The sequence below is a fragment of the Pantherophis guttatus genome, chromosome 6 (assembly GCF_059756535.1).
Source record: "Pantherophis guttatus breed Tessera chromosome 6, ASM5975653v1, whole genome shotgun sequence".
Taxonomy (NCBI): Eukaryota; Metazoa; Chordata; class Lepidosauria; order Squamata; family Colubridae; genus Pantherophis; species Pantherophis guttatus.
Genome location: NC_142068.1, coordinates 26,799,516 through 26,822,386, shown reverse-complemented (window position 1 = coordinate 26,822,386; position 22,871 = coordinate 26,799,516). Strand labels below are relative to the sequence as shown.

At 36.8% G+C, this 22,871-nt stretch overlaps 1 protein-coding gene across 2 annotated transcripts in view; it reads left to right on the top strand.

Moving 5' to 3' along the window:
- P2RY1 (purinergic receptor P2Y1) overlaps positions 1-19,095 on the top strand; it is a 56,223-nt gene extending 37,128 nt beyond the window's left edge. Inside the window, exons 4-5 of one of the 2 annotated variants that reach the window (XR_015728580.1) lie at positions 15,177-16,421; positions 18,567-19,095. The gene's annotated coding sequence lies outside the window, so the exon portion shown is untranslated. Of the gene's footprint in view, positions 1-15,176; positions 16,772-18,566 lie in introns of those variants that run through there. The other variant, XR_009620452.2, reaches the window with a different exon arrangement.
- The last annotated feature ends 3,776 nt before the right edge of the window (positions 19,096-22,871 follow it).

The following is a 22,871-nucleotide window of genomic DNA, read 5'->3' as shown; positions in this document are numbered from 1 at the left end:
TTACATTTTAAAATACTCTTCAGTTCCAGAAAATTGTTACTAGCATTTTCTAGTCTAATTGTTTTAAACTTTCCCAATTCTGTTGAGGAGTTCTGACATGCATCATTCCCCCTTGGATGAAAAACTCCAGAAAATACTGATCCACTGCTAGAGTTTGAGTCAAAACCAATTCCTTCAAAGCCCAATTAAGATGAGAACAGCAAAGCCATGCATAGTGCTTCATCCTCCCACTTCTCTCTACAATAATTCTCACTGTCAGCAAAACTAGTGGCATAAGAGTCTGGATATCTGCATCTTATTCATTCTTTATTTTGCAAGCTGACCTCGGAATGAAAAGAAAATTATCTGTATATTGCATTAGCATTTAAAATTAAGGAGTAGGAAAGAAGAAAAGAAGGGAGAAAAATAACTGGAAAACATGCAGCGTTTACATGGTAAATGGCTACTTTAATGAAGATGTGTCTTCACTGAGCTTGTTAGACTCCAAGAATAATGTGGTACAGGGTTTTTTTTTCTCAGTACAGTACAGTGTGTACTGAAAATTCCTTCAAATTTGTAACAAGTGAATGAAAGGAAAGCTGTTCTCACACACATAATGAGCTTCACACGGATTCAAAAGAAGCTTGACCCTGAGACCACCCCTGAAATGTCCCAGTCGTGTCTTCCAAACTCAGCCAAGAAACCAACTACTGCCAAATACTCTGAAGATAATCACTCCTTTGTTTGGGTTCTACTTGGCCAGATCACTAACCTTCTCCAACATGCAAATCTATATACTAGCTTTTACATCCATCAGGCAACACAAAGATGGGTACTATTGTCTGCCTTAATACATTGCTTCCGGTGCTCCAAAGGACTCGTGAAAAAGCATCTTCTTAACTGCCTTCCCTAAGATTAGCGGTGAAGGGCCCATCCTGACATTAGGGCAAGACCTTGAGTTGAGACTCTAGAAAAAGTGCAGAAAAAAGCAACCAGGATGATTAGGGGACTGGAGACTAAAACACATGAAGAATGGTTACAGGAACTGGGCATGGCTAGTCTAGTGAAGATAAGGACCAGGGGAGACATGATAGCAGTCGTCCAATATTTGAGGAAGGGGTCAAGCTATTTTCTAAAGCACTGTAGGCCAGACAAGGAATAATGGATGGAAACTGAACATGGAGAGGTTTAACCTGGAAATAAGGATAAATTTTCTGACAGTGAGAATAATCAACCAGTGGAACAGCTGGCCTTCAGAAGTTGTGGGAGCTTCATCACTTGAGACTTTCAAGAAGAGATTGGATTGCCATTTGTCAGAAATGGTATAGGGTCTCCTGCTTGGGTGGGGGGAGGTTGGACTAGATGACCTACAAGGTCCCTTCCAACTCTGTTAATCTGTAAAAGCTCCACAAGGCTGGCATGACAGTGACAAGTTCTTTTTTCCTCCAGAACCTCAAATTCAACCACATGTGGCTTGGAGAGTGTTCTACATATTATCTGAGCTTGCATACAAAGGATGGTGGACTCCACTTGAAATAGACAGTCTCATAGGTAATGCAAGTAATAAGTAATATAAAATAAGATTTATTTTAGTTATGCTTACCTGGTACAAATCCTATTTGTTTATTGGATCCTACTCTGGCCAACAGCACCTAGCATAGACAACTGTGCAAGGAAATACAACTTCACATTGCTTGCTAATAGAAAACCTCTGAGTAAATCAGTAAAGATTATGTCGCTGATCAACATGAATGATTTCAAATAAACTGGGACAATTTTCAAACTGATGAGTCGTCTATTAGCACTTCAGTGAAAGGAAGTTCTGAAATAAAAAAGAACAATTCCACATAGGAATGTTTTGGATTGCCAGCCAAATACACACAGAGACAAGACAGTCATGCACACATATTCTTAACATCACTGGATCCTCAGCACAATATAGTTTTGTCTTTCTCAGTCTTATCTCTAAGTTCCATCATTTGTAGTAGTAGGAGACTACATGCCTCATCCTATACATGCCTATTTTACAAAGGACATTCCTCTTTATCTGAAGGAGTTTGTCCATGCCTACTTTAAAGAAGAATGTGCAAAAGCCTAGATGTCACCAATTACCACATGTAAGCAGATTGAATAGCTATTTTGGTAGTTTTCTTTAGTATGGTGCTAGGTATATACATGAACAGATATATTAAGAGTTCTACTCTATTGTAATCAAAGCACTTCCCCATGATATAGTTTTGTTTACATTCCAGTAATTACATTTAACTTTCTTTCTGCACACATATATTCAAACTTACGCAAATCTGCAACTTCTTTTGTCTTCTTCCCTGCTTTTGAGTCTGTTTTGACTCTAAAGAATACATGGACAAGTGTGTGTGGTTTTCTTGGCAAGATTTTCAGAAGTGGCTTGCCCTTTCCTCCTTCTTAGGGGTGAGAAAGAGTGACTGGCCCAAGGTCACCCAGTTAGTTTTGTGCTTAAGGTAGAATTAGAACTTATTGTCTTTCAGTTTCTAGCCAGGTTCCTTAAATGTAATAACACCAAGCTGGCTCTCATATTTTTATTTTAATTAGACTTTAAATTGTAACTGCTTTAAGACCAATTGTAGCCTAAAATCTGAGTATAGATATTTTGAAGTATAGGCAATCAACCCAAAGATGAGTACAGCTATTTTAAAGTGTATGCAATCAATTCAATAAATAACTCATTCGTTCTATTAATGATATTCTCAGAAAATATTTGCAGCAGATATTTCATGTGGTTTGCATTTTTTAGGCTGATTTTTAAAATTCCTATTAAATTCAAACTTCTTGTACCAAAGTGCAATGCCTACAAAGCTTTCCTTGGAAAGACTTATTCCACGCATATATATGTTTTAAAATAATTAAAAGTCATCTAGTACATGAAACCTGATGGTTGATGGGGAAAGTATCAGTGGATGCTTGATATTCTCTGAGCTTGGTAGATTTTCTGCACATGATTCATTACCAGATTGGGTAACTGTCAAGTATTTGCAAGCCATTGGCACATGTGTCATATAGACACCAGTGGAGGCAGAGAGTGTCTCCACCCCTATGTGGAAAGGAGGGGCCTACCCCGAGTATAAAACCCCCTCCAACCTTTTCCACCTCTCTCTCTCCATCTCTCTCTTTTCATGTTTGTTCCTCATGAGACTTGATCTCTGTTGTACATAGTTAATATGATTTATCATATGAATAAATACATTTAAGACATTTATTTATGCATCTGCCTCTGAATTCTTCTATGTTCCTGGGTGTTTCTACGATCCCAATTCCACAGTAACATTGTCAGTTCTTAAAACATCTGCAATAATGAAACATCTGCAGGAAAACCACTGAGTTCAGAGAACACCAAGAATCCAACAATTCAACCGTTGTTGCATATATTCTTTATTTTGGAATGAAGAATCTGTAATCAGTTTAAAACCCATGGACACCTTTTTACTCATTCCTGACCAGTTGTTCATTTGTCATATGAAACTTCATTACTTCCCCAACTGTTATCTTCATGCCTTCTTCCACATCTGTCCCTTTTTAAAACTACTGTTTTTAACTAATAAACTGACACAGATTTTTTTTTTTTTGAGAAATTCCTTTAGCCCAAGTGAAGAAGAGAAAGACAGATAGTCATACTATTGTAACGCTTAAGCTCCGATATAGGATGGAGTTTATTTTGCTATTCCTCATCTTGACATATAATCTCCAATTACCTTCTTTATATCCTTTCCAGCATCGCTTTACCTCCAGTATCAGCAATCACATTACTTAGAACAACATAGTACAAAACGGCTTAGTACATACTAAATCAAATCAATAGGTTTCTGTCAATATAAAGAGGTGTGTGGAATGGAGAAACTGTTGCTTAAAAACAGCTTTGTCAAACTCTTGGGGCAGTTATAGAGAGGTTCAACAGTATGTCGATAATATATAAAATATTTCCAAGAAGTAAGAAGAGGGGTCAAAAAAAGTCAACCATATTTGAGAAGTGCTGCGTTTGATTATCAGTTGAAATGAAAATTAGAAATAAATTACTGTTGACTGTTTTTAAGCAATTAAAAAAGAAAAAAGAAAAACTAACAACAATGCAAACAAAAAGAGGATGTGTCTTCAATCCCCATTAGGCATAAAGCTATGTTCAACTGAATTTTGGGAAAACTCCCTCCTTGTCTGGGAAGTAACCTTCTTAATTATCCAAGAAAGAGTAAACACTGTTAGAATTCATTGAATTTAAAGCCTGCAATCAATGTGGCCATGACAGACTTCATAAAAATCTTTACACAAATTTCTGAACTTTCTGACTAAAAATCCCAGCCCTTGATATTTAAAGATTATGAGTTATTTTTGAATTGTTGGTGCTCAGAAGTAAATCAGATTAATATAAATTTGCTCTTTCATCAAGATTAATGCACATGTAAAGGTCAGTGGTGCCTCAGTGGTTAAGACACTGATCTTATTGATTGAAAGGTCGGCAGTTCAGTGGTTTGAATCCCTAGTGCCACGTAACGGGGTGAGCTCCTGTTACTTGTCCCAGCTTCTGCCAAGCAGTTCGAAAGCACATAAAAAATGCAAGTAGAAAAATAGGGACCACCTTTGGTGGGAAGGTAACAGTGGTCTGTGCGCCTTTGGCATTTAGTCATGCCGGCCACATGACCACTGAGATGTCTTTGGACAGCGCTGGCTCTGAAACAGAGATGAGCACTGCCCCCTAGAGTCAGGAATGATAGCACATATGTGCGAGGGGAACCTTTACCTTTACCTTACAGGTCAGTACTAATCATCTTTGAATTCTGGTATCTTATATAGACTGATTGCTTTAATAAAACAAAAAAGGAAAACAAAACTTACCAAGTACAAAAAGAGAGGGAGACACAAATGACAATTAAATGCAGTATATACCCACACAACTTCTAGATTGTATATTTTAAAAGTTATGTAGCTCAATTTTGAAATGGAATGATGGCTCATAAACTCACAGTCTTTGTTATCCATATATTAATGGTCAGAATGAGGGGATAAAGACAGTGAACTTCAATACTTAATACAGGATGGTAAATGGTTTTAATGGGAATAACTGCAATAACAGGATAGGAATAATACGAATTTGGTATGACTCATATATATGATTGAAAGACAATAAACTTCTTAAAAATAGTAGCCAATTATACCTCAACCCTCCATGAATTTTACAACCTCTTTTAAAAATATGTGGTATCAGAGGTGGGTTTCAGCAGGTTCTGACCAATTCTGGAGAACCGGTAGTGGAAATTTTGAATAGTTCAGAAAACCGGTAGTAAAAATCCTGACTGGCCCCGCCCCCATCTATTATCTGCCTTCCAAGTTCCAGCTGATCAGGAGGAAATGGGGATTTTGCAGTAACCTTTCCCTGGATTAGGGAGGGATTGGAGATTTTACCGTATCCTTCCCCTGCCATGCCCACCAAGCCACGCCCACCAAGACATGCCACGCCCACCAAGCTACACCCACAGAACCGGTAGTAAAAAAAATTGAAACCCACCACTGTGTGGTATCTCCTTAGGATAGAATGAGATAAATTCCTTTTCTATGCCACACAATAACATGATCAGAGATCTCCAGATATCTGTGGCAAAGCATCTTCTTGTGATGCCAAATAATGGAACCAGAGCATAGCCATCAGTGATGCTCAACTATCAATACAGATATTGTAGGTTTACTTACTACTACTTATATGGAAGGTCCACTGTTTGACAAGAGATGCTATGAATTAAATTGTTGTAGCTGATGTAAGCTTCAAGCTATGACTTATTCTCAAAGCTCTTGCCACAATGTGATTGTCTTCATGTTGTTAATTCTAGGAATTTGTCTGTGGTTTCGTTTTTCAACATGTGCTTTGTTTTTGTTTTTGGCATGAACAGGTTGCCTAAAATGGAACCTAGAGTCTAAGAAATCACCTGGGAAGATTGCAATCTTTTAAAACCGTCTCTGTGCCATATAAATTGAGCAGTCTGCAGACACAAAAGCATTCTAATGAATAAATGATATGGTTCATGAATAATATTGATTTTTAAAAACTTCTTGAAATATTACTTAGCATTTGGGGCAGAATAACAGTTCAGTTTCCACAGACAAAATTTTGAATCTGCAATTCTATGCAGTTGTTTGGGAGTTAAATCATTCAGCCATACCTTGGTAAATGTACATTAAGAATGTTCTTAAGGAAGGCTAGATAACAGAAGTTAAAACTCAAAGCTCTGAGATTGTTTCCGCATCTATATACTTTTTCCTAAATTATACTCTTCAAGTTCAATTCAAGAGGTACATATATGGGTCAGTTATGTTATAAATTAGAGAAGTCATGAATGGACATGTTTTGCAATGCATCTAGCTAAAAATAATCCCTTGTGGAGTGTACCTCTTTCATTTTGTTGTAGTTTTATTGCTGTTTTTAAACAAAAGGGATCTGCATGCCATTAAAAAGTAATATGGTTCCCTGTGGGAGACAATATTTTATTTTATGATTATATATTATAAATTCAACTGAATAGATCAACCTGCTACATAAGTAGTGTTGTTCATATTTCATTTTTTTCCCTGTAAGTTTGAAACCCCTTCATTTTTACGAGTAGATGAGTCCAAATGTTTACTTTGTAAGACTAGAGAGGTGACTAGTCTCTTCACATTGTCTACTCCATATATGAGAGTATGTATCTTTAGTATCCCTCTTGTTCATTTTAAGTTGAAAGGCTTTAAACACAGTAGTTTTTCCTAATAAATTTGGTTCTGTCCTTCTACACTTTTACCGCTCTATCACGTAGTTGTTGAGGTGCAGTGACCATTAAAATATTCAATCAACATTGTATAATGTATAGTAGGTCTAATAAATATACTAGAAAAAAGGTGTTTTTTCAAGAAGCAACTGGACTTTCTGGTTTTTTTATGAAGACATATTGCTTCTCATCCAACAAGCTTCTTCAACTCTGACTGGATGGTGGGGAATGGAAGGATTTATACAAAAGCACTTGGGACAACTATGACCTGGATGACTGAGAATCTCATAAACATATTAGAAGGAAGAATTGTCCTATCTATTTCACTATATAGCATTTGATGGAGGCTGTGAATCTACTGATTAAAATAGGGAAAGGTGGAGCATGGGAATTTATTGATCAGAGTAGCAAAGCAATAAAGTAATGTATTCCCTTTATAATAAATGTTTTTCTTAGTTCCCAATCTGGATTGGTAACTGGGTTTTGTTTACTTGGAAAATTATAAATAATTTATAAATATAAAACATGGTGATGAATGCATTTGCTGTGTTGAGCACTTGATATTTTTGGTTGCTATGATTATAGCCATACTTAATAGTCATCCATTCCAACTACATTATGATTTCAGCAAAAATAAACAAACTAAAACTGTATAGATCTACAGCAGGGCTTATTAACTGGGCTTTGGTTAATGGAATAAATGCCAGATTCAAACATAAAAATATTGTTCCTTCTGTACACTTATGAATGTTTCATGTTCAGTTAAATTCTTCCCAGAATATCAGCCCCTGCATATTTTGTTTTCTGGAACAATTGTCAAACAACCAGGAATTTTCAAAGCTGGTGACAAGATTGTTTTCAAAGGAGGCAAAATGTTCCTTGCTTAAAATACAGTGTGCATTTTAAAGAAAGGGACAGGTTTATTATACAAATGCACACGTTAGGTTGCTTTCTTAACAAGTACGACTCAGTACAGATAGGAAGATTTTTCTATGTTGCTTTCAAGCTTTTCTTTTTCTCATGCTGGAAGAACAGCAACAGCAGTTTCTCTGTAACAGTTTAATTTTATACGAAGACAGCTCAGTGCAACCAGCTTTGCACTGTTTTGGGGACCTCATGTGGTAGACAGAAGACAGCTGTTTTCTCTGTACATTACATCTGAAGATGTAAGGCCCAATTTTAAAGTGTTAAATGTCTATGGAGATTCTCAGTCATCTAAGTCATGGTTGTCCCAAAGGTGCTTTTTCAAGAGGCAACCGGACTTCCTTGTTTTTCTTTGAAGATGTTTTGCTTCTCATCTAAGAAGCTTCTTCAGCTCTGACTGGATGATGGGGAATGGAAGGATTTATATTCCTTCCAGACAGCTGGTCATTTGTACGAATTGAATCTAAAAGAATGCAAATGACTAGCTGTCTGCAAGGAATATAAATCCTTCCATTCCCCATCATCCAGTCAGGGCTGATGAAGCTTCTTGGATGAGAAGTGAAATGTCTTCAAAGAAAAACCAGGCAGTTCAGTTGCCTCTTGAAAAAAAACACCTTTGGGTTCTAAAGTGTTTAGGAGAAACTAATACAGATCATTAGTGAATATTAGATAGAAAAGAGGTTAAGATTTTTAGCATAGATTAATAAATAAACAAATTAACATGAAATATAGTAACAAGTATAAAATACTAAATTAGCTAATCCAAAAAATTTCACACCAGTGATTTCCCTTGATTATTTCCTATCAATGATACAGAAATGAAATCAAAATGGATTCCACTTTGCTCAGCATAATCTGCCATTATAGAGATCTAAGATCAGATCAAATGTAAACAAGCTAGAACATATGAAATAAAAAAATATGGAAAAGAAGACCAAAGAATACCAGATCAAGAAATATCCCAAGGAATACAAGGAATACAAGGAATACAAAGAAGCAGTGGAAACCACACAGCAACAAATAACAGCTATAGCCACGAAGATCAACAGATATGAAGTTCGAACTGCAAGCTATGGGCAAAATCTCTAAGTTGAATTAGAAACGTTTCTACCAATTCATCAATGGACAGATTGCAATGAATTGAAAAAGTGCAACACCTGACAAAGAAGAAACAATTCAATTCTGGGTACAGCTATGGGCCAACCCAAAAAATACCTCCTTGCATAAAGGAAGTGGATAAGAATAGACAAAGAAACTGCAATGAAAGAATTTATAATAATAACAGAAATGGTGAAGAAATAGATAAGAAAGATCAAGAACTGTCAGCATCAGATGAAGATGAACGGCATGATTTTTGATTTAAATATCTGGTCTACACTCATTCCTTGCCCCGGAGTTTAACACAAAGTGATAAATTGAAGATTGGTTCACCTCTGTTGGAGGTATATGCTCCAAAAATAGGGGCAGCGCCAGGCAAGTACAGTCCAATTATCTGCTTAGCAAGAACTTTCAAATTACTATCTGATATGATAAGTTGATGCAGTCCAATAGCATCTAAGTTGAAAACAAGTTCCATCCACCTGACCAGAAAGGAAACTGCCCAAACAGAGAGGAACAAGACATCAGCCTCTACTTAACAAGATGATTTTGAAAACTATGGTGGGTAGCTGCAGGAGACTTTGTAAAAAATCAAGATGGTTGCAAGATTAAAGTTCCTCCCCTTTAATGTACAATATGGCTGCCATCTTACTTTTCTCCTTACCCTGCAGACATCCCTAGGATGAGGAATTCTTTGTTACCACAAAGAATCATGACAGTTTGGGCTGGGATGCTATTTCTAGTTTTTGTTCTCAGTAATGGAATGGTTGCTAAGAATTTGGAGAGGCAAAAATGGCAAGAACTTTTAGAAACAATATATTGTCCTGATTAGTGTGTTGAAATGGTTGAAGGTAACTAATACTGAATCAAACTCTCCTCTGATGTTAGTTGGGCCTGATAGCAACTGGAGTCCAACATATCTAGATGACAAGTTGAGGAACTGATCTATTTCAATTATGTTCTTCAGAAGCTTTAGCAACCTGTGACCTTCCCATCATTGCCAAATATTAATGTCCAATTATTTATCTCCTAATTATTAGGAAATAAATTTGTGTCTGAAATTGTCACAAATTTGTTCTAGACAAGCCACAGAGCTTTTAATGACAAAGATAAAATGTGGTCAAACACAACTGAACAAAATTGCATTCTTATCTGGCAGGAGTGAGGGAGAAACTGTATTATCATTGACTTCACTTTGTGCATTCTTTGCCTCAGGCATTAAGTCCAAAGTCGCTAACTATATTCATGATCGCTTTCAATTTTACACACTCTGTTCATCATGTCCACTACCTCTGTAAAGGCAATAATGAATAGACGACACTTGCAACTTGGTTCTTGTCATTCAGGCTCCTTTGTTGCAAGCACTGTGTATAAAAATGTCAAGAATGTGACAATTCACCATGTTCAGTTATTTGTTATCCTTTCATACTATGTCATACAGGCAAGCTGCAATCTTGTTCAGCACAGCCAAAACCTTTGTGAGCCAATTCTGTCAAAAATAAAATGCTGCAAAAATCTGGACAGCCATTAAAGTCAGGCCTTCAGAAACTTTTTCCTTTCGTTGTACAAAACCGCTTATCAGAAAGTCCTTCTTTAAATGTTCCAGCTATGAATGTGTAAAGAGTTTGTGTGTTGTATCCAAAGGGGGGAAAAAAACACTTTTACCCAATTTTGGGTAATTCCTCCAGGTTGGGAAGCACGTCATTATTTTCACACATAATTTCACAAACACGTTTGCAATATCTTCACCATAAATCTTAATATATTTCTCTTTGTTATTAACTAACATCCACATATAATGGAAGCTATTTTTCTTGTTCATTAATGACCTCCAGAAATGTGGAGATTCATGCATTAAGAGATTGCAAATGCGGGATGGTAAGACTGCAGCTGTAAGCCAATTTAAATTTATGGAAATCATAAGGTATCCTCTAACCGTAATCCTAAGGGACATTGAAGTCTGTCTTTCTTTCTTTCTTTCTTTCTTTCTTTCTTTCTTTCTTTCTTTCTTTCTTTCTTTCTTTCTTTCTTTCTTTCCTTCCTTCCTTCCTTCCTTCCTTCCTTCCTTCCTTCCTTCCTTCTTCCTTCCTTCCTTCTTTCCTTCCTTTCTTCCTTTCTTCCTTTCTTCCTTTTTGGAACTGTTTTGACTGACTTTATCAGTGGGTTTGAGTAGAAAGTAATGTGATAGAAAGGAATTGCACACACCTATGTAAATAGCACTAAAATTCTAAAAAAAGGGTATGTTACACAAAAGCGGAAGAATGGCAGAAATATTTAGAAAAAGCAACTAAAATTTGTGCAATATATCAGCATGTCCAAGCACAGCATAGTAATTGCTAGAGCACAGGAAACTGAACAGGTTGAACTAGCCAATGTCTTGAATAGAACACAGTGTCAAGTTTCTGAAAGATGACCTAATTAATTTATGAGCCATGATCCAAACTTCAAAGGAAATATAGTGATTTATTAGGAGCACCATTCCGGCAATACTCGGATGCAGTCAGGACTGACCCCACGTAGATTTACGTTCCCCTATGACCCTGTCTCTCCCCCCCCCCTGGCCATGTCATAAATCACATTCTCCAATTAACCACTTTGGCTGGCTGTGAAACCTAACACCCTCCTTCTGATTGCGATCAGAAAAATGTATGGAATTCACTTCAGTTCTCCCTCCCTCCTGCTCATGGCAACTTGAAAGCTTTGCAAGTTGACACACAGCACACCACAGTGCAAGATACTATCAAAGCCTCACTACCAGTTTCCTATCATAAAAACAGTAGATGTCAGAAATAAAAATTGGCACCTGATACTTCTCTTCCATGCCATGTAAAGCAAGAGGCTCTCCACACCCACCACTGCCAGCAATATAACCATGAATGGAGGAGAACCTAAAGTCTTCCAGAGGTTGCCAAATTATAATTCCCAACACCTCCAGCCAACATTATCAATAGTTATGGATGTTGGGAATTGTAATTGAAGGCACACAAGTTCCTACTTCCCTGGACCAAAAAAAGAACAACTATTTATGAGCTAAGCCTCAATTGGCAAATGGAATCAAGAAACAGTAAGTAGAAAGTTGAAAGATATTCATTTGGCAGTTTCTGAAGAATGAATGCTGGGGAAGAGGGAGCAATTTCCTAACAATAAGATCAGTTCAACTTTGGAACCAATTACTCAGAGGAAGTGGTAAGCAATTTTTCAAAGCCTCTGTTCCAGCAGGCCTAGATAATTGTAAGTCAAGGGTACTTAAACTTAGAATCCCAAAGTAAACAAGGGTTTGGTCTGAATAGCCTCATAATAGAGGGTTGGTCCTGGTAACTGTCCAGTTAGATATCCATTAACTTAATATTTAAACAGAAATGTGATATTTTCACAACACAGACCATTTATTGGGAATCAACACTTTGGAGCTTGCCAAGAGTCAATATCCTAGAAGTGCCGTCTTGAAACTGAAACCAGTTTTGAACTTTAGTTCTCAAACCACTTTGACTTGTTGGCTTTTTGTTCTAAGCATATAGCACCGCCAGCTTTACGAAGGGAAGATACACTAGTGAGAAAATATAGAAACATTATGAGCAACTCATTCCTACTGGTGCATACTGACCTTCCTCATTTATCATACCCACCTAGTCAAAAAGATCCATCAGCCCTGCTTCTGGGAGACTCATCCTCAAAGTAAAGATCTGCTGCTTACACAAGGTATTCACACACTGAAAATAAAAATGGGACTACCTTTACAGTCTTCAGGGCTCATTAATTACGATAAAATTCCGAACAAAATAGCAACTACCGCTGACTGATTATATGAAATCAAGTCAGTATTAATGCTTAGTGACCACAAAGATAGATTTTTCTCCAGAAGGATTTATTTCCAATGTCTTCTAATGCTATACTCATCACCTTTGTAATCAAGTCCAATCACCATGTTCCTGTTCATCTTCTCTTTCTTTCTAGCTTTTATAGCATTATAGACTCAGGTTTTCGCATAATTTGTCTGAAATATAATTTGAGCCATCGAGTAAGAACTCTTGCTTATTTGATCATTAATTTGTTCATTTTCTTGGCTAACCACAATATTCTAAGGAGTTTTTTCCAATATGAAAAATTTGATTGGGAAGTGAAAAAAAAGGGATTCTTGAAGCGATGATGTATAAATTTAATAAATAAAATTCAAAGGTAGTTTTTCTATCCTGCTTCTTTAGCAACTCCAACAACTACTGTAGCATCCTTAAAACTGCTCACATCATCTTATGTATTTCACCATATCCAGAAATAGCAGGAAATAGCTTTCAGAAATGCATTTGGATAGATATCTATCTATCCAAATCTATTTGTTCATCTATTTGTTGAATATTCCATCAGGCTTGGAATTGTTCCTATAAATCCAACACTAAAATCGAGGAATGTTCTTTATGCGTTTATATTAGCCTGTTCATGTGTCTCTCTATGGTCTAATTCAGTAGTAACCACTTCCTTTTTCAGTGCTTGCCATTTTCCCCTAAGGCACCTTAGAACAAACAGGGTCAGCCCTGCGAGACAGGAAGCACGCCCAGATGAACCAATTCTACTTACTGTAAGGCTACAATAACAGAATGTTGAAATCCTGACAATATATTTCTCCCTCATTATCTTTATATGAGCCAAGAAAATAGGGAGAGGCCCTTCTAAGACATTTGCTACACCCACATTCCTGCTGTGGTCCAAGATGCCTCTTATCTGATTGTTTCCCTGATTTTGGTTCTTCCCTCTGCATCCTACATGCCACTACAAATAGGCAACATTTGGCTGGATGGAAACCAACATTTTTGCAAGGGGACCACTATGCCCAGAGTAAGTACGGTGATGGGTAGGTTCACAGAAATAGATGGAATAGGGAGGGGGGGTTGCTGGAAAATCTGTGGGATTTCTTTGTTGCTGTTCTTTAGACAGTGTTAAGCTTAAAACTTGTATTATTTTATTTTCCCTACCCCGAAAGGGAGAGAAAAATATCACATTATTTTTCATTTGTTGTGATTATAGACACTTAAGGAACCTCCAGTAAAGAGGTTCATTATCTCCACCAAATAAATAATTTAAATGACTCCATTCCTTCTTTCACATTAAAATCTGAATTTGGTAGGAACTTCTGAAAAAACTGTGGGAACCGTTCCTACAATCTTCAAGGAGTGAAGCCTTGGTATCAGGTTTTGCATCCCTGCTCTTGAATAAATACAGTGTTACTTTGAAATCTGTGGATAAAGAATGTGGCAGCTAACAGAAATGACTGTGAAATAAGATTCATAAAGAAAGTTCAGTACATTTCAGTGGCATGAAAACAACACAAATTGGAGTGCCAAAAGGGCCACTCTTCAGAGAGGTATTTATTCTTTCAAACTTTGATCCTCAGTAACCTGTGTAGTTAAATTAAACAGACCAACTGGATTCAATTTCCATTTGTTTCAAAAAAAATATTCATTTTCACTTGGTAAAACATGCATATCACAGAGCAGTAAAGTGAAGTTCATGCCCATTGTAACCAGAAGGTAAATTAAAATGAAAAATATTCAGAGCTTTTCATAGCAACATTATTGCTAACCTGTTCTCTCTTTGGAGTATGATTCATACTCATTGTGTTACTAGACTTTGATTTCTTTTCAGTGGAAATATGATTGTCATGTTCCTCTATTGCAACTCAACGTTTTGCTGTTTTGTTTGTTGATAGGACAGTCATGCCTTCAGTGGCTTTACTATGCCGGATCTGTGAATGGTTTTATAGCCTGATCAAAGCCAGCTAGAAACACATCATATAAAAGTGGTGATCCTTGGTGCTAATATCACTTAACTCTTTTTAAATGATCTAAAACAGGGGTCTCCAACCTTGGCAACTTTAAGACTTGTGGACTTCAACTCCCAGAATTCCTCAGATAGCTTTGCTTTGCTGGCTGAGGAATTCTGGGAATTGAAGTCCACAAGTCTTAAAGTTGCCAAGGTTGGAGACCCCTGATCTAAAACATGTTCCACCCCTTCCCAGTGAAGAGAAATGCTGAAGCTCTAAATGGCTTGGATTATGCAAAGAATCTCATATTGATGCACCAATTACAAGTAAATGCAAAGCATATGTGTCAAGGGCCCTGAAGCCAGTGAGTTAAGAACTGAGCAAACTTTACATGATACAGAAGTTTAAAGGCTCAACGGACTTAAAAAAAAATAGAAATAGTTTTTTTTCCCCAATGAAGCCTGCAACAATAAAGCTGATCAGATAAAAACTTGAGAACAAAGCATGGTAGTAATTTTACTTATGTGTAGATCATAAACCTAATATATATTTTAGACAAGTGAGACCAATAGCTACACCGTGCATAAGATACTTTATTTTAGCATTTTGAGAGAAATTAACCCCTATTTATTTCTTGGTTTGTTTCCTAAACACAGCTGTTCCCACTTGAACTACGCGATCTGGGCTGACAATTAGCAGAGGACAATGAAGAGCTGGAGTTTTCTGTACCTCATCTACATCTGCCATGTAATGGTCATCAGGATTTTGCTGCTCAGATCTGACAGCCTTAGTTCCAATCACTCTGAATAGGTGTATAGCAGAATATTTAATTATACTAAATTATGAACCCAATCCAGCCAAACAATTATAAAGTTTAAAGGTTGATGTGCCATAAAATTATTGTCAATAGATACATTTACTCCATGACAATCTTTGCTTAGCCTTGGTCATTCAGATCTTCCAACGGTGTACTCATCATCATTGTAACTGAATCTGTCCACCCTGCTCCTGGTCACCCTCTGCCATATTTCTCAAAATCAGAGCCTTCTCCATAAAGTTAAGTCTTCACATAATGTGTCTGAAGTAGGATAATCTGAACCTATTCTTTTGTGACTCAAAGGGAGAATTCTGGATGGATTCTTTGATGAGGAATGTGTTTGCTTTCTTAGATGTCCATGTTATTCTCAGGAGTCTTCTCCAGCACCAAAGTTCATAAAGAAGCAAAAGCTTTCAGAAAAAAGTAGGTAAATTGGCAGTGAGGTTTGTATACAAAGTCTTTTCATCATACTTTGGACTCTCAACCTACAGACTGGACACCTGCATAAAGTAAAAAGTACATATGGTTTATATGGTACAGTGCAAAGTATGATTTATTATTCCTAAGTCCCCAATGAGATTCCTTCCATAATGTTATAACTGCTAAAATAGTTAAAGACAGTCTACAATCATCTTAATTTCTGCCAACAAAAAATATCTTGAAATAAAAAAGCAAAAATCATTGGTTTACCCTAAAATTCTGCAATAACTATAAAAACACTCACCCTTCTCCACATCAACCAAAACTAAAATATATTAATTTCAGCTTGTTTGAAGTTTGCGTGGAGGTTGATTGATCTGATTGTCTGCAAAAAAATAAAAAATAAAAAATCCCAAGATTGGACAAGCTTTCCAGCCACATTTCCTTCAGAAAGATCTGCTTTAAATGGTTGCAGCCCAGAAGATAGTCAGTGATGACTACATGCTTCAAAATGTGCAGCACTTCACAGTGGCTTCAAATGCACCACAGATAAACTGGAAATAAATTGGCTCAGGTTTCAACCAGGGATGACATCAAAGGATCACAGGCGCACAGAATCATTCAAGGAACGGGACCTGCTCAAGACAATAGACTTTGGCATGTAGTAAGTTTTACTTCTCTTGAAGTAAAGAATTTGCTGTCTGCACCAATCATAGATGAAACTTTCCACTGAAGGCAAAAGAGATATTTATCCCATCTGTTTTGATTTAGCATCTGCATACTTTCCAAATAGGAGGTAGGAATTGCTTAAATCAGGAGTGTATACAACCCCAAGGTTTTATATATAACCTCCCTCAAAGCTTTGGATGGAGCCCTTAAGCGAATTGTATTGTATTGTGATAGAAAGCAGGAAATATCACATATGTGTAAAGTAACCATATTACCATAAAAATTGTAGAAATTAAGTAAACTTAACTAAAATAATTTTAATTAATTAAAATATTGCTTACACCCTGTCTCTGTTTGCTTATTTAATTTCTTTCTACCTAATTCTCTGAAAGGCAAACTATCTAATTGCTCCCCTGCCTAAAGTGGAAAAAACTAAGATCAGATGTTCTATATATTCTTTATCCATTTTAGGGAATTGAAAGGGGGGGTTGTATTATAAGAGAAGGGTTGAATAAATAATTTAATTTAACCTCAAGCATTTAGTTTGTTGCCATGTTATAGCTTTAGGGCCAACTTCCTATTTGATTGGTCTGACTATGAGACTATTGCTAATGCACTCTTGTATTTCAAAATATTACCAAAATATTTTTAAATAATTAAAGGATTAAAGCTCAACATTACATTTCTAGCATTTATATGAATAGGTATATAACTTACAATAACTTTTGAAATTAAATCTATCTAAGATGTTTTCTTTAGAAAAAAAAAAGTATGTCACCTGAGGTTTGATATGAAATAGATTATGAAGCTCTGTTTTAAAACAGTAATTCTACCAATATAAATATTCAGATCCTATTCAAATTACAGCCAAGGCTGTCACACCACAGCTAAGAGGGAAAAAAAATACTGAGATGTTAAAATTTTAATATCCATATGTATCTGTTACTGGCAATGTGTGAAAAGCTGGCATTGTATAGAATGCCTAGGAAATCTTTAGAATGTGTGACAAAGTATGAAATGTCTGTGCTACTTTAATATGCTATATGCTTTCCCTAGGCATTGTATATAATATATAGGCATTATGCAGAATGACAAGAACTATTTAGGCAAAGTATGAAAAGAGAGTCATGAAAGGGTTAAGGTTAGGGATAAGGTTAAAGTTAGGATTAGGTTAGGGTTAGGGTTATCCTAATTCTAACCCTTTATTGAAAATGCATACAGTACTATATATGAAAATAAAAGAAGAAATGCAAAATAAAGTACAGGACTTGCAACAAGGAAGTCTAGAATGACATTATTAGGCATTTTAGCAGGAATATTTTATACTTTGCTGTTTTCCCTTTTGGCATTGCATAGAATGCCTAGGAAATGTATGAAATATTAAGTTTTTCATACTTTGATGTCCCATTTTTGGAAATATGTGGTCCTCTTGTTTAGATATATTTTGTAGATATACTGCATTATCCGGACAGATTCTGATCTTGGTATATTTAATCTTATATTGTGTATGTTATTGTTTTATTTTAAATTGTGATTTGGCCAGAGTTGCATATGGAGATGGGTGGCATCTAAATCTAATCAAATAAATGTATAAATAAATAAAGTCAAACTCAAAGTATTCTTAAATTCAGAAAAAAACTAATGCTGGATTAAAATAAATGTTTACCATTGTCTTTCATGTTTTGCAGAATGACTTTTACAAGGAATGCAAAATAGCACAATGTTTATAATAATAGCCTTGTAATTAGAAAGTTGTGATGAGAGAGAGAGAGAGGGAGGGAGGGAGGGAGGATGGAGAGATGACAGTCAGTTTGGTGTAGTGTTGAAGGTAGTAGGGTAGAAACTGGGAGAGTGTGAGTTCTAGTCCTTAGGCACAAAGCCAGCTGGGTGATCCTGGGCTGTCTCTTTCTTAGCCCTAAAAACTAAAAATTGGCAAACCATTTCTGAAAATTTAGCAATAAAACTGAAGAGATTTGTTACAACTGATTTTAAAGCACATACAGACCCATGTACACAGGCACAGACGCACAGACACATGTAGACACGTATGTCCAGGTAAAGCCATAGGAAAGAAAGTGACGGGAATAAACTATTGCCAAAGTGTCTCTGTTTGACAGGATTTTCTTAAACCATTTTACAGCCAAGGTAGCATAAGGATTGCCAGAAAAGAGCTTAAGAGTGCAGCATGGAAAGTCCGGAGTCCATACATTTGCATTTTAGTGGGCACAAGGTAGGTGTTCCTGTAATTTTATTGTTTTTTACTCACAGAATCCAGTGTTTATTCTTCAGCTTGATGAATTTCCAGAGAAATTTACAGAATAATGAAAAACACATTGTCCTTCAATTTTACAAGCGAAACAGATTCGGCATAGAAGGAAACTAAGGGCACTTTGACATTACTATCTTTTCTATTCTGCAGCTTTTAGTCACTAAAACAGAGCTGCTCCGCTACTTCACTTTTGCTTTTCCCTAGTCACTTTACTTTGTCATCAGTGTAGTGGATAAGATGCTGTATAGAGCAAAACTCTATATTGATTCATTTGTTTCTCTTCTGAGCTTTAGGGAGAATACTGTATAAATCATAAATGCAAATTCAGTGGACAAAACAAATCTTTTAAATAAACGGTGTCCTCATAATTATACCTTTCCCATTTTGAATGTTAAACCACCCTCTTATAGGTGGTTTAAAAATGGTTTAGTTATTCCTTAAATAAAATTGAACTGTTTATGCAAGCTGTATAAGGTAAGGTAACTGCTTCCAAGATAAAAGCATTCATTATTTTGAATATATGGTATCAAATATGCATTCAAAAATGAAGAAAAAAGCTTTGATGGTTGACAACACTAATCCTACCGTTCCACAAGAGATAAAGTTACTGTTCTTTTTTTCAAGTTTAATAATAATTTTTAAAATGTTTTTAAAGCTGCAATTATATTTTCAAATTTAAACAAAATGTTTTTAAACGAACTGTTTAATGCCACAAACAGCCTGTTAGTAATCTTAAGAAATGTTTGTTTGCTTGTTTCTTAAATGTTCCACTCTGAGTTGCAAATCTTCAGAAAAACAAAGTAACAGAATTACAGATGTGTACAAGAATTTGATCTTGACCATTTCTAAGAGAGAGAGAGAGAGAGTGAGTGTGAGTGTTTGGTCTAGCGGTCTAGGCCAGGGGTCACCAACCTTTTGAACCTCAGGGACCACTAAATTCATAATTTTAAATCCCGCAGACCACTAATGTGATCTGTCTAATGACTGGCTGGGTGGGTGTGGCTAGGTGGTCATGTGACTGGGTAGGCATGGCCAACTTGATGTCACTCGTGTCGAGGGGCACCTCACTGGCCTCTACTTGCTCCTCTCCTCCCAACCACTCCTTGCCTGCCTGCCCAGGCTCCTTAAGGACCCAACAGGAAGCAGTTGTTGTAGCTAAACAGCCACCATGAGCAAAAGTTGGCAAAACAGTTGGCTCAGTTCAAATTGGATCTGACCGAGAAGGAGGCTCAGCAGAAGCACCTCACTAAGGACTACGAGCATAGGCTTCCCAAGCAGAGGGAAGACCTACAACATTGCAAGGCCAGGTACAGGCGCCTGGAGGGTCAGTGGGTTGAGATAGTCAGCCCATTCCAGGCTATGATGCAGTCCCACTGGAACGAGGCCCTCTGGCTCTTCACCACCAGCAGCACTTCCTTCCAACCTTCGCCCAAAGCCCCACACCAGGAGGCTGAAGCAGATCCCAAGTCAGAATTTCTGGCCCCCTCCGACCCACACAAGAAAACCCCAAAGGATGAAACTTTCTACAGCAACACAAACGTTCATTGCATGTATCCGGCCCAGGGCCTGTAGTTTGAAGACCCTTGATTTAGTGCAATATAAAAAATGCAAATGATTTTTCTGCAGACCACCAAAATTTTCTCATGGACCACCAGTGGTCCATGGACCACCAGTTGGTGACTGCTGGCCTAGGCACCAGGCTAGAAAATGGGAGAGTGCGAGTTCTAGTCCCACTTCAGGCATAAAGCCAGCAAGGTGAGCAGCCACAGGAAGAAGACAATGGCAAACCATTTCTGAAAATCTTGCCAGGAAAACTGCATGGGTTTTGCCCAGACAGCTGCCTGGCAGTCAGAAAAGATTGTAATAAAAGCTGTAAGATTTATGTACAGATTGCTAAAATAATAGGATAATAAAATGATAGAACTAGAAGGTATTTTAAGTGTCACTTTTCCTACTTGCTGATTTACTGACTCGCTTCTTTCTTCTGCCTTCCAAAATCCCCCCCATCTTCAACCTTCAGGCTACTTTTATTGGTTAGGGTGATAGCAAATGAGGGACACTCTCGTGTCTAGTTGCTTTGCCCTGATCACAATCCCAGCATAACTCTTCATTTTATTAAATGCAGCAGGATGTTGAACTTGTCATTTGGCTAAAGCAGAACAGCTCAGCCTGCCCCCATTAACAGTCGCAAATCCTATCAGCCCTATGGGAAATATTGAAAAACGTTCTTGGCAGCTGTCATCACCAGTCTGCCATCCATCTTTTCTTTCCAGATGTAGAAAATGAAGCCTATCGTCTTTCTTGCCTTTTAAATGTCTCTACCTGACCTTGATATTGAAGGCAGATAGCTACACCATCTAGAGGATTTGAGAAGTTTTACATTAGGAGAAAAGAAATACTCTTGCTTTTTATTACTATTATTACTATTACTATTATTATTATTATTATTATTATTATTATTATTATTATTATTGTTATTGTTATTGTTATTGTTATTGTTATTGTTATTGTTATTGTTACAGACGCGACGTTTCGCTACCCAGCAACACGGAAGCGCTCCCGATTGGCTGAGACTTGACAGCTCAGCCGGCGGGACAATTAAAAAGATGCCATTGGCTGCTGCGTTTACCAGCCGGTATATAAATAGCGGCTGTGACAGAAAGAGAGTTGAGTTGGTTCTGACATTTGCTGTTGCTGTTATATTTTAATAAACCGTTCCTGTTAACCGTTGCCTCAGTCTCCCTGCCTGTTCTTTCAAAATAGAACAATTATTATTATTATTATTATTATTATTATTATTATTATTTACTTTATTCATTAAACATGAAACTCAGTCAACTGAACATTCAAAAATGCATCACAAATACCATTGACTGGTGCTAATGGTTGATACGGATTGCTGCCAGCATCCTAGGTATCAACCAAGTACCTTCTTAAGATATATTATTATTATTATTATTTCTATAAATGGAAATTTCAGTTTTTGAGATGAAATGTATCAATTTTCAGTCTGAAAATTTAAAAATATACAAAGAAATTTGTATGTTGTAAGCTAAATATGCAAAATGCATTTTTCTACAGAATAATACATGTTAAAACTCTCTTTTCAGATAGGGTAAAAATCGAAGTTCATATAAAATAGACTAGCTGGACGCCCATGCTTCGCTACAAAACTATGTGCTTGGGCTTGATAAATTGACACTTGCAGCCTGAAACTTAATGTAGAATGGGTAACTCCGTAGCATCAGAGTGTGTTAATATAATGCAATTGGCAGTTGGAACAGAGGGGGAGGGGGAGTAGAATGTCCCAGCCCGCAGCATCCATCAGTATTCATCTGGCTAGCATCCTGTCAGTGTGTGAGAGAGTTGAGGAGTGTTTGGAAACTCAAACAGTATTTGCTGTGTGAGCAAGAAGGAGACAGGAAGGAGTCTGGGCATGGTTTAGCTCAACTGTTCTATAGTAAAACTGCTTCCTGCTGTGAAAGTAAAACTGAAACTGAAACTCCTCTCCTGGTGTTTTGCATTTGGAACAGATTTCTTTTGAGGTGGGGAGGGGAAGTAGAACTCCTTAGCATCAGAGTGTGCTAATAAATAATATAGGAAATATTAATGCTCTGATGGTCATTTTGAAAAATCCTTTCTTAGTGAGCACCTAGAAGCCAAGAGGAACATCCGTGGCAAATTTCAAGTTTGTAGGCTTTATGGTTCTGGAGATTTTGTGATTAATGCGTGAGTGGTTTTTGTTTTTATATATATAGATAGATAGATACAGTGAAAGTTTTTATGTTTTTACAGATCCTTGATACAGCACACTTTGCACAAACTACACCAAGGTTGCATTATTGGCAAAGTGATGTTATGACACAAATAACTTCAACCATGTCATTGATATACCCTCCATTGTAATGGATGCATTCTCTAAATTAGTCTATTAAAATGAGTCTATTAATACTTGTAAACTTTTTCAGCTGAATTTCCAACAGTTGGCTGTGGTTGATAAGGTGTAGAAAAGCAAAACTAACTAGGCGATCAGCATCTGGAATCCAGGCTGCAGACTTAGGTCTACATAAACGATGATACACTTATCACATTCTTTCTTAGTTGCACATAAGGGCAATGTTTTTCAGTTGTGCCCTGCAATCATGTTGCAGAACACATGATGATAATATACTGGCA